General features: G+C 31.7%; 1 long non-coding RNA gene across 1 annotated transcript; it reads right to left on the bottom strand.

The window, feature by feature from the left end:
• Positions 1 to 2,440: 2,440 nt before the first annotated feature.
• Positions 2,441 to 8,301, bottom strand: LOC101882981 (uncharacterized). The gene is made up of 5 exons (XR_012394298.1): positions 8,162 to 8,301; positions 7,948 to 8,048; positions 7,523 to 7,592; positions 6,940 to 7,041; positions 2,441 to 2,903 (listed from the first exon to the last, which is right to left on the bottom strand). It is a non-coding gene; the product is annotated as an uncharacterized lncRNA (long non-coding RNA).
• Between the last annotated feature and the right edge of the window lie 4,980 nt (positions 8,302 to 13,281).

Here is a 13,281-nt window from a genome sequence, read left to right on the forward strand (position 1 = left end):
GAGGCACAGAAACAGAACGAGCGAGTAGAATGACGGCGAACATGAAACTGATGGAATAAATGGGAGTGGCTTAGATATCAGAAGCTGTCACTGATTGGTCAGTTTGATTAGTTATTAGTTTTAGTTCGAATTCATACACCATAAAATTCTTGACAGCTCCTGTTCTATCTGCAAACAAGCAGAGGAGACATTAGCATATAGGTTATTTTTTTTGATTGTCCAATTTACAAGCAGTTTTGGTCACTCCTAATTTCTCATATTTGCCAATGCTGTGAAATGCTTTAGTCCAAAATACATAATTTTTTTATTATAATAACCCAAAACATTTTTAAAAGAAAAATTTGCAAATAATTACCTATCCTTTGCTCATTTTTATAATAGAATTTAACTCCCTCCTAAAATCACTTCATCTTATTAAGAATAAAAAATAATAAAAAAACTAAGATTCCTGAAATATTATACAGATTTATTTAAAGAAGATCCTTGATTTTAGCTGCTTTCCTTATGGTTATTTTTTTAAGTGTCATTGTAATTTCATTCATTTGTTTATTTTTGTTTGATTTACTATTTTGTGTATGTTTTTTTATTATTATTATTATTATTATTATTATTATTATTATTATTATTATTATTATTATTAATTTTATTATTATTATTAGTAGTAGTAGTAGTAGTAGTAGTAGTAGTAGTATTGCTGTAATTATTATATTTAATTTTTTCCCTTTCTGTCTAATGTTATTTGTGATTATATATATTTTTCTCTTATGGCTGTATATTATTGACCTTTTCTAAGATCTATAATCCCTTGGACTTTTTTCTGATGTTCTGTTATAGTCAGTTCAAGCAATTAAAAAAAAAACATACAGCATAAAATAAATGTTGGGTTCTTGTACAACCGTTGAGTTAAACAAATTGTTCGATTTGACCATATTTGACCCAACATTGGATTACAATTGGGGACGCTTTCTCCTTTACAAAAATTAAATTAAATTCTTTTACTAAATTAATAATCTCTCATTATAATAACTATATATGCTGCAAAGTTATAGCATAAATATAATAAAAGCAGGTAAATTCTAGTTTTTTTCTCTTTTTTACCCAGCTAGCCTTATCAAAGCATAAAAAGCATAAAAATAAAAACCTTTTCCTTTATGAAAACCATTTATTGATCAAAGTATTAAACACAAACTAGGGCTCAACAATATGGCAAAAATGCAGTTTTGATTATTATACTCCATACTAAACAATAACGATATACAGTTGAAGTCAGAATTATTATCCCCCCTGAATTATCAGCCCCCCTGTTTATTTTTTCTCCCAATTTCTGTTTAACAGAGAGAAGAGTTTATCAGCACATATCTAAACATAATAGTTTTAATAACTCATTTCTAGTAACTGATTTATTTTATCTTTGCCATGAAAGCAGTAAATAATATTTGAGAAGATATTTTTCAGGACACTTCTATACAGCTTAAAGTGACATTTAAAGGCTTAATTAGGTTAATTAGGTCAACTAGGCAGGTTATGGTAATTAGGTGAATTATTGTATAGTGATGGTTTGTTCTAGAGACTATAGAAAACAAAAATAGCTTGAAGGGGCTAATAATTTTGGCCTTTAAATGGGGTTAAAAATATTAAAAACTGCTTTTATTCTAGCCGAAACAAAACAAATAAGACTTTCTCCAGAAAAAAAAAATATTATCAGACATACTGTGAAAATTTCCTTGCTATTTTAAACATCATTTGGGAAATATTTAAAAAAGATAAAAAAATAATTCAAAGGCGGCTAATAATTGTGATTTAATTTATATTTTTTTATTTAAATTGTTAATGCATACAGATTTGAAAGAAAAAACTCAACAAGGACTAAAGCCAAAAAAAAAAAAAAAAATAGAGAGTCCATTAAATGGCATCACATATTTTCATCTGATACACTTTTGTTGACTGAAAGTTTGGTGTAACTCACTTTTAGATTCCTATTGTACACTGTAAAAAATTTCCCTGTAAAAAAACGGTAATCTACTGGCAGCTGTGGTTGCCATTATCATACTGTAAAAATATGGTGCCCTACCGTTTTTTAAATTACCAGCATGATACTGTTTTTGTTAGCAACAGTATTCTACTGTTGTGGAACTGTAAAAATACAGTGCCCTACCGTTTTAAATTAACAGCATGATACTGTTTTTTTAGCCACAGTAATCTACTGTTATGGAACTGTAAAAATACAGTGCCCTACCATTTTAAATTAACAGCATGATACTGTTTTGTAAGATACAGCATACCACTGTTATTCTAATGTAAAAATACAGTGCCCTACCTTTTTTACATTTTATCTACAGCATGCATCTGTTATTTAGAAGCATAAAGCTGTTAAATTACAATCCATATTTAACCATATTATTTCAGATTAAAATGATTCAAAAAGAGAAATAAATCCAAGTTATATTTCACATTTTTTATTTTCAAACAACACAAAATAAAATCTGCATTGTGTTTGTGAAAATATTAAGCCAAAGAACAGGCAAAAATTGTAAGTTCTCCAGAAATGTTAAGATCGTATTCAGCATTGTACAACAAGAAGCAACTTACCGAATGTCATAGAAAAAATTAATAAATAGCCACTTTACAATTTAGTCTTGGATATAAAATATAAAAATATATAGCCCCAAAATGAGCTTCAGCAAATAAAGAAAAAAAGGCCTCTGTGTTGCAAAAGTAGGGGGTTCAAGCTAGCTGCATTTTAAATAAAGTCCCATTCAAAGTCCATTAGTTTCTTTAAAAGGTTTGAAACCTTGGGGTTTACAGTCATGGTCTTCTTCTGAACTGTCTTGCCAGTTTTTTTTGACGTCACATTTCCTCTCACAGCCTTGGTTCCCCTCTCTGGATTTATGCCAGCAAAGCATCTGAATAATAAGAATAAAAGATTTTCTGTGAACAAGGTATTTAAAACTGTATGACTTACAAAAATAAATAAACTATCTGCAAAAGTGATTTTCTGTTCTGAAAGAGAATTTTAGTGAAAAAGCACATGCATTTTTGCAGCACTAAAATGGTTTTCCCTGAAAAAAGGTTATTATTATATGATGAAGATTAAAGACATGAAAAGGGCATTCAAATGTTAAAATGTTTGATTTTTGAACAACACCAGTGAAGTGTGTGTACATAGTTAAAGTCCCTATTTGCTATATGTACAGTTGAAGTCAGAATTATCAGCCCTTTTTTTATTATTTATTTTCATTATTTTCCTAATGATGTTTAACAGAGCAAGGAAATGCTCACAGTATCTGATAATTTTTTTTTTTTCAGGAAAAAAGTCTTGTTTTATTTTGACTAGAATAAAAATAGTTTTAATTGTTTTAAATATTGATTTTAAGGTTAAAATTACTAGCCCCTTTAAGCTATATAATGTTTAGATAGTCTACAGAACAAACCATTGCTATATAATGACTTGCCTGATTACCCTAATCAGCCTAGTTAACCTAATTAACCTAGTTAAGCCTTTAAATGTCACTTTAAGCTGTATAGAAGTGTCTTGAAGTATATCTCGTCAAATATCATTTACTGTCATTATGACAAAGAGAAAATAAATCAGTTATTAGAGATGAGTTATTAAAACTATTATGTTTAGAAATTTGTAGAAGAAATTCTCTCCGTTAAACAGAAATTGGGGAAAAAAATAAACAGGGGGCAAATAATTCAGACTTCAACTGTATATAATATAATATATATATTTTTTTCCCCCAATTTCTGTTTAACAAAGAGAAGATTTGTTCAACATTTCTGAACATACTAGTTTTAATAACTAATTTGTAAAAACTAATAACTGATTTCTTTTATCTTTTCCATGATGACAGTAGATAATAATTGCCTATATTTTCTTAAAATACTAGTGTTTAGCTTAAGGTGACATATAAACGCCTAACTAGGTTAATTAGGTTAATTAAAGTCATTGTATAACGATGGTTTGTTCTGTAAACAATCAAAAATATGTATTGCTTTAGGGGACTAATAATATTGACCTTAATATGTTTTTAAAAAAAATAAAAACTACTTTTATTCTAGCTAAAAATCTGAAAAAAATTCTCCAGAAGAAATAATATTATCAGAAATTATGTGAACTATTCTTTGCTCTGTTAAACATAAATATGTAAATATTGAAAAAAGAAAAAAAAAATCAAGGAGGCTAATAATTTTGACCACGCACGCACGCACGCACACACACACACACACACACACACACCACATATAGTGTTCAGCATAAATGAACAGCCCCTTTAAAAAATTTATATTCCTATAAATTCCTCAGTGAATATAGACAAATATATATTGGTGCATTTAAACAAAACAGTTTTATTAAACAGAGTAATATTTTTTTCCTGTTTATTATTAAAGTTGTATTTATTTTTTTTCATCAAAATATTCAAAATATTCACTGCCGTGTACTAAGTTTATTAGCTCCAATTTTGGCTTTGACTAATCTAATGTTTATGCACAAACATATAATTGTAAAGCATTCTATTCAAAATATTAATCTGAAGGACAGATTTTTTAGAGGTCATGTTTAAAAAGGCTATTCTGCTCACAAAGGCTGCATTTATTTGATCAAAAATAAAGTAAAAATGCTGAATTTTAAAGTGTTACTACTAGGGATGTAACAGTATCAGAATTTCACTGTACGATAATACCTCGGTATGAATGGCATACTTATTGAATAATTTACAAGAAAAATAAAACTAATGAAAAGACTCGAAAAAAGTGCCAAAAGTGTTTATTTACCTTAGCACTGAACATATCAATGACATACAAATTAGCCATCTATCTGTAAGTTTTGAAACAGGAAATTCAATTTTTAAATTTTAATAACAAACAACTATTAAACTATATATATATATATATATATATATATATATATATATATATATATATATATATATATATAAAGTTTCAATTTAGTATTGTTGAAAACTCATCACATTAAACATTTAATCACTCACTCACTTAGATAGAGATGGGTTTTTTAAAGAAATGATCATATAACTATAATCTGGTAAAAGCTGGGATCTCTGGGCATGTCCCCTGCAACAGAAAAAAAACCCTCTCATTTGGGACTGAGGTTTCTGGGACAGAGAAATATGATTTAGCCAAGGTTGACAGCAGTAGGTAACGCTGTGCATTGTCTTTCCACCACTTGAGAGGACAAGCCATGAGTGAGATAGAGGTCTCTTTGCGGTACAAGTCAATGTCTGCATCAATCTAACAAGTGTGCTGTGTTCTGCAGTCCCCATGACTGTTGTTAGTCGTATTCCCCGACTTATATTTCACAACAGTCTGGCAGTGCCTGCATACTGTTTTTTTCTTTGTCTGTCACCTTTTCTCCTTTCTTGTATCTTTTTAGAGAGAAACCGAAATGCTTTCACACATCCAATTTGAAACCCACTTTAGGTTCGATCATTTCCAGCTCTTTTTCTTCCCCGCTACTAGCACCACACTCCATTTCTGCATTACTGGATCTGTAGCGACAACAGACTGCAAAGGATGATGGCCACGCCTGGGCTGATGGGAATTGTAGTTCCCGCTACCTCCCGTTCACTTCATTCGCCTAAGCAAACTTTTCTCAGAAAAATAGTTTTATTGAGTCATGCGCCTACGGTAATATTGAAAAAAATTACTATTGCGGTATGACGGTATTTACAATATTGTTACATCCCTAGTTACTACACAATTTAAATAATTCAAATTTTTCAATTTTTATTTTTTTTCTTATTGAACGTAGTTTCACATTTAATTTAGTGTCTCATGATCCTTAAAAAATCATTATATTATTGGTACAAAACCACTAATATTGATTCTTATAATGATCAGTGCTAAAAAAAAAAGCTTCAAAGTATTTTGGAAACTGATACATTTTTTTACGATTGTTTGATAAAAAAAAATAAGTAAATTTTTTTAAAATCTTTTTTGCATTATAAAAAATTTATTTACTTTTATTCATTCCTTCATTCATTTTATTTTTGGCTTTTTCCCTTTATTAATCTGGGGTCGCCACAGCGGAATGAACCGCCAACTTATCCATCATATGTCTTACGCAGCGGATGCCCTTCCAGCTGCAACCCATCACTGGGAAACACCCATACACTCTCATTCACACTCATACACTACAGACAATTTTAGCTTACCCAATCACCTGTATCGCATGTCTTTGGACTGTGGGACAGCTGGAAGGGCATCCACTGCATAAAACATGTGCTGGATAAGTTGGCGGTTCATTAAGCTGTGGCAACCCTGGAATAATAAAGGGACTAAGCCGAAAAGAAAATGAATGAATAATGTGTATTGTATTGTTTCACAAAGTTATGACAACAACAATAAATGTTTATTCTTAGCAGATGGTTATATTAAGCACCATGAGAATTATGTGACACTGAGGACTAGTATTTTTAATGATGATCAAAATTTAACTTTAAAATACAAGAATCACATTAAACTAAATACAATAAAATACCAGTACATGATTTAATTAGTTTATGATAAATATATACTATTTAACTGATATTTCCCTATATCACAGTTTTTGCTGTATTTGTCCTTGTTTCTATTACAGTATTGTTTAGCCTTTGTGAGCACAAGAAGCTTATTATACGACATATATATATATATATATATATATATATATATATATATATATATATATATATATATATATATATATATATATATATATAAAACGTGTGTGTGTATATATATATATATATATATATATATATATATATATATATATATATATATATATATATATATATATATATTTCTGATTTCAAACTTTTCACTTGTAGTGTATACACACAAACACACATGTGACAAGTTGGACATAACAATATTCTATTCCATGAAGTCCTCAAGCTAAATTAAACAAAAAATATGTAAGTGCAAACATATTACCTTTGAAGGAATTCCAGTGTGCATGCTCACCCTCACAGATTACTCTGCCTTCCATGCTGATCACCCATTGTTTTATCCACTGGCCCAAAGTATCATCTGAACCTTTAATAAATTGGTTGATTAAAGTATTATTCTGGAGATTAATTCTGTGATTTATCATTTGTTTTGAAAGGCTTGGTGTAGAAAGGGCCATGATAAAATTATGCAAGACGTGATAAAGCCATACAATATAATTTTTCAAAGTTAAAATAAATATTTAAATAATTATAATAAGCAACTACATGAAATCAAACCAGGTAATCTGAGATTCAAAGATAATGAAAAGTGACAGAATGTCTTAAGCATGTGTTAAAACATTGACAATAGTATGTCAATAGTAATACTAAAGGATAACTAGGCTTCTAAAAGGCAAGTTTATTTCTTTGGGTATTAGATCAAAACAAATACATACATTTCTAACTAAATGAGACTTTGCTTTAATGAATTAAAAATTAATGAATCTATTTCGTCAAATACAAACCAGCAAAGTCTATAGTGGGACACAAATTAGATTTTTTCCCTATCTTAATCACAAAATACTTACCAGGCAGAATCAAATGAGGAGTCACAGGCAGGTTACCCATCTTTTCAAGATTAGCAGTGGTGGCAGACATCTATTGGTCAAAAATGAATTGTAAAGAATTTTCATTATAATAGCAGTTACTCCTTACTCACATCATCAAAAAGATTAAAAGCTCTGCCACTTTAGGTAACATTACCAAGCATAAAATCTGATCGTAACTCTAGTCAATTTCTATATAAACCAACTGCAATAACGTAAAAATAACAAAGGTCTCACTCGATCTTAAAATGTTATTTTTAGAAGCACCGGAGTTGCAAATGAAAAGGTGTATCTGTAATAAAATGGACCAAATATGCAAGTTACACATGTAACCACATGAAAAAAAAAAAAGATTCTGTACAATCTTCACTCAAAGTTCATGTAAAATCTAGGTTTAATATTCTTACCTGTGTATGATGTGAAAATGAGTCCTCCAGCTATCGTTAGCTTGCTAAATTAGGCTAAAGTTACCCCCTTTCTCTTCTCAAGACATTCACACGGTCGGATCCTGCAATTAAATAAACAGGTGCTTTGGTTATGTGTTGATTGGATGTTTATGGCATGATATTTAAATTTAATAAGTAATTTAAAGATAGTACGTTTACAGATATAGCTTCTTACCTCGTCGAAAATATCCAAATTATCCAATTATCCTTTCTTGTAAGTACCTTGGAGTTTCAAACAGAGGCACGCAGTTCAAATCTGTCATAAAATGCAGGGCAATGTTCCAGTTAATGTAACCACAAATTATAACGTTCAACATTTGCACTGTTCCTAAAAATTCAGGTAAAATATCCATCCAGGCTCCAGGAGATGTGAGGACTAACGTTACCGAGTCCTTATGCTAATCTTGCTTTTCAAATTCACACAGTCAAATCATTGTTGCAGTTGTGTGTTTATTGGATGTTTACATGTGATTTTAAAAAATAACAGGTACTTTACAGATAGTTAGTCACATTTGGAGCTGCAAACTTACCTCATGTAGATAATCCAAAATGGCGTCTTGTGTACACAGAAAAAAATATGGTATAAAACCGTTAAATTACAGTGCCCTTACTGTTGTTGCTCAACCACTCAAACTTAAGTGAGCAAGTCTTCCCATGATGCATTGTAAAAAATGGCAACTTGCTGTTTTTACATTAAAACAGTATTTTGCTGTTTATTTTCATCGTAAATTTACAGGAATTTTTTACAGTGTAACACATTTATGTTGTGTGATTGGCTCTTAGATCAACACAAAGTAAAAAAAAATCCAGAGTTTATCATTGTTATAGACATAAATGTTATCGTTATTCAATATAACATTGTTTATGGGCCCAGCCACTACACTACACTATAAGCCAGGGGTGCTCAACCCTGTTCCTGGAGATCTACCTTCCTGCAGATTTGAGTTGCAACCCATATTAAATAAACCTACCTGTAATTATCAAGTGCTGTTCAGGTCCTAATAATTAGTTCATTTATGTTTGATCAGGGTTGGAGTTGAACTCTGAGGCAGACATCCAAGAACAAGGTTGAGCACCCCTGCTAAGCAGTGAAGCTTTGGAACAGGCTAATAAAAATACAGAATACACCAACTGTAATAAAAAGAAAACTTATGGAGGATTCTGCTGGAGAATAAAGGAAGTCTGTTGGAAATTAAATGGATATCACGTGGTATCAATTGTTTTTCCTTGTGCATGTTCAATATGCTCTTAAATAGCCTACCTAATTATTTTTGGTTTATATTTATTTAAATAACTTGTTTGCTAGCTGCAGATGTATTTTTGTATGTCAAAAATGAATCAGCCTACTGAAATGAACAGATTTAAACTTATAAACTTGTTTCGGGAAGGTACATCTCCAGAAATGTCTTATATTCGCATTGCTTCTCTGAAGGTTTGGTCTGCTGAGCCGCGGAGCGCCACCTGGAGGATGACCAGTGTGTCTCTCCTGAAGCGATTAGCTGTTGTTGTTAACGGCTCAATAATCGGCCTCCGTATAATGTTTGAGAGCTACGTAAGATTTTGCAGCACGATGTTTCCTGTGGGCAGAACACAGATACTGTAGCGGATCGACTGCAGCTCAAAATCACAATAAGAAATCATTGCCTTCAAGCGAAACACGAGCGTTCAGTCAATACCATATCGACGCATGTTCTTTCAGCTCTTTTAAGATTTTATTGCCAAAATATAAACGCAAAATAATGTGACTTTTATTCGTTTTATTCCTAAGAGTATTACCAATTATTGTTAATAATACATTTATTTTATATATTTGTTATTTAGTATAGTTAGTAGGCTAAAAAGTATCATGCTGCTATATTTTTGACAGGCTTCTGCTTTATTATTATACACTTGTGATCCTGGACTACAAAATCAGTCTCATGTTAAATCTGTTACTTTTGCTAATAGCCAATACATGGGTCAAAGTTATAGATTTATAAATGTCAAAATCCTAAGGATATTACATAAGGATCATGTTGCCTTTATTTTCTTTTGTTATTATACAAAATTAATAATTTATAAGTAGGCTAATGCACATAAGAACATCGTTTAGTCAATTTTAAAGTTGAATGTTTCCATATTTAGATCAGTTTGAACACTCAGAATCCAGATATTCAAATTGTTGACTGTGCAAAAGTGCAACCCTGGTTTGCACTTCTTGCCATGTGCCCTTAATTATAATTGTAATTATAAATATATATATTTTTTACCTATATTTTTTAGATAAATTTTGATTAATTGTCTTTATAATATTATCTGTTATGCACAGTCTGAGAGTAACACAATTTCGATTCTCTGTGCAGTGCATCCGGAAAGTTTTCATAATGTTTCACTTTTTCAACATATTTATATGTTACAGTCTTATTCCAAAATGGATTTAATAAAATTTCCTCAAAATTCTACACACAATATCTCATAATGACAATGTGAAAAATAATATTTTTTGAAATTGTTGCAAATTTATTAAAAATAAAAAAGCTGAAAAATCACATGTACAGAAGTAATCACAGCCTTTGCTCAATACTTTGTTGATGCACCTTTGGCAGCAATTACAGCCTCAAGTCTTTTTGAATATGATGCCACAAGCTTGGCACACCTGTCTTTGGGAGTTTTTGCCCATTCCTCTTTGCTGTACCTCTCAAGCTCTATCAGGTTGGATTGGAAGCGACAGTGTACAGCCATTTTAAGATCTCTCCAGAGATGTTTAATATGATTTAGGTCTGGGCTCTGGCTGGGCCACTCAAGGACATTCACAGAGCTGTTGTGAAGCCACTTCATTGATATTTTGGCTGTGTGCTTTGGGTCATTGGCCTGCTGGAAAATGACCCATCGCTCCAGTCAAGAGCAATCTGAAGCATGTTTTCATTCAGGATGTCTCTGTACATTGCTGCATTCATCTTTCCCTCTATCCTGACTAGTCTTCCAGTTCCTGCTGCTGAAAAACATCCCCACAGCATGATGCTGCCACCACCATGCTTCACTGCAGGGATGGTATTAGCCTGGGGAAGAGCGGTGCCTGGTTTTCTCCAAACATAACACCTGGCATTCACTCCAAAGAGTTCAATTCTAGTCTCATCAGACCAGAGAATTTTGTTTCTTATGGTCTGAGAGTCCTTCAGATGCCTTTTGGCAAATTCCAGGCGGGGGGTGGCTTCCGTTTGGCCACTCTACCATACCGGCCTGATTGGTGGATTGCTGCACAGATGGCTGTCCTTCTGTAAGGTTCTCCTCTCTCCACAGAAGAATGATAGCACTCAGCCAGAGTGACCATCGGGTTATTAATCACCTCCCCAACTAAGGTCCTTCTCCTTTGATCACTCAGCTTAAATGGCCGGCCAGGAAGTCCTGGTGGTTCCAAACATCTTCCACTTACGGATGATGGAGGCCACTGTGCTCATTGGAACTTTCAGAGCAGCAGAAATTTGTTCTGTAATCTTCCCCAGCCTTGTGCCTCGAGACAACCCTGTCTCAATGGTCTACAGGCGATTCCTTTGTCTTCATACTTGGTTTGTGTTTTGTATGCACTGTCAACACTGGGACATTATATAGACAAGTGTATGCCTTTTCAAGTCATGTCTAATCAACTGAATTTACCGTGGTGAAATCCAAATAAGCTGCTGAAACATCTCAAGAATGATCAGTGGAGACAGAGAGTACCTGAGCTCAATTTAGAGCTACATGGCAAAGGCTGTGAATACTTAATTACTTTTTATTTTTAATAAATTTGCTACAATTTCAACAAATTTTTTTTCACATTGTCATTATGGGGTATTGTGTGTAGAATGTTGAGGAAATAAATGAATTTAATCCATTTTGGAATAAGGCAACATTAAAAAAATGTGGGAAAAGTGAATCGCTGTGAATACTTTCCAGATGCACTGTATGTCCTGTATGTGGTTGAATTGACAATAAAGCTGACTTAGACTAGTTGTAACTCAGCAAAATATTGTCCTATCCTAAAAAGTATACATTATTGGGAATATTATTTATTCAGTTTTCTGGTGATGTATAGATCTCAATTGAAAAACACACAAATGTTTGAATTTGTGGTCCAGGGTCACATATTTTCTAATAACAATAAATACAGTTAAGGAAATCATTCAGTTTTGATAGCTAAGTACAGATTTTTGATGCATCATTGCAGTTCTCAGTGGGCAACTAAAGTTGTTACTGTTAAAGTTTAACAAAAATTTTATTGCAACAATTTGTTAATTTGAATAAATTATGCAAATTTAAGACATGACTAGCAATATTATCAAGCACATCATATTTCCTCATATAAAAAACAAACAAACAAACAAATAAATAAATAAATAAATAAATAAATAAATAAATAAATAAATAAATAAATAAATAAATAAATAAATAAATAAACAAACAAATAAATAAATAAATAAATAAATAAATAAATAAATAAATAACTGCTTATATGTAAAAATGAAAGCAGGGGTTTGGGTCTTTAACTCTGGTTCGGAGGAGCTGTTCAGTTTTTGGTGCTGAAAGCGTTTTTCACAGGAGGGCAAATAGCGGCCATACTGGTGGAAGTAGGTAATGCAGGGAACACGGTGTGCCGTCATGAAGGTCTTTTTAGGTCGTGGGCTTTTCTGCATGGACAAAATATTTGCTCACCAATGTCAAGGTCACCGTGAGTGTGTGCTTGTATATGTGTAAAGCCAATATGGACAAAGACAGAGAGTGTGAAGGATTCAGTGCTATAAAACTACTTTCAAAGGTTTTAATTTCAGCTTTACTGCTGTAAGTGTTGATCACAATAAATGCTATATGCAATTTTATCTTTAATTTAATAGTCAAGTATATATCAGAACAACTTTTTTCTTAACTTTGTGAATGATCTTATTATTGAATTATTACTAATTTGCCTCAAGGCATAATTAGCTTTTGGTTTTACTAACAAACTAAAACAAAATGAATGGATGAATGGATGAAGGAATGAATGAATGAATGAATGAATGAATGAATGAACCAACGAATGAACGAACGAATGAATTTAAAAGCTAGAAGCTGTGGTGATTGTGTTTTTGTTATTACATAAAAAAAATGAAACAAAATTACACTTAGCAAACATTGTTACGCTGACAAACAAAAACTATACCAATTAGGGCACAAACTAACACACTGAGGAATAACTTCTACCCAAGAGCAGTAGCCTGTATTTATTTATTTTAGTTTATTTGTTCTTTATGTCTTATTGTGTCTATAAGCTGCCAAATTTCATTGTACAACACTACAATGGCG

This window comes from Danio rerio, chromosome 18 (genome assembly GCF_049306965.1).
Source record: "Danio rerio strain Tuebingen ecotype United States chromosome 18, GRCz12tu, whole genome shotgun sequence".
Taxonomy (NCBI): domain Eukaryota; kingdom Metazoa; phylum Chordata; class Actinopteri; order Cypriniformes; family Danionidae; genus Danio; species Danio rerio.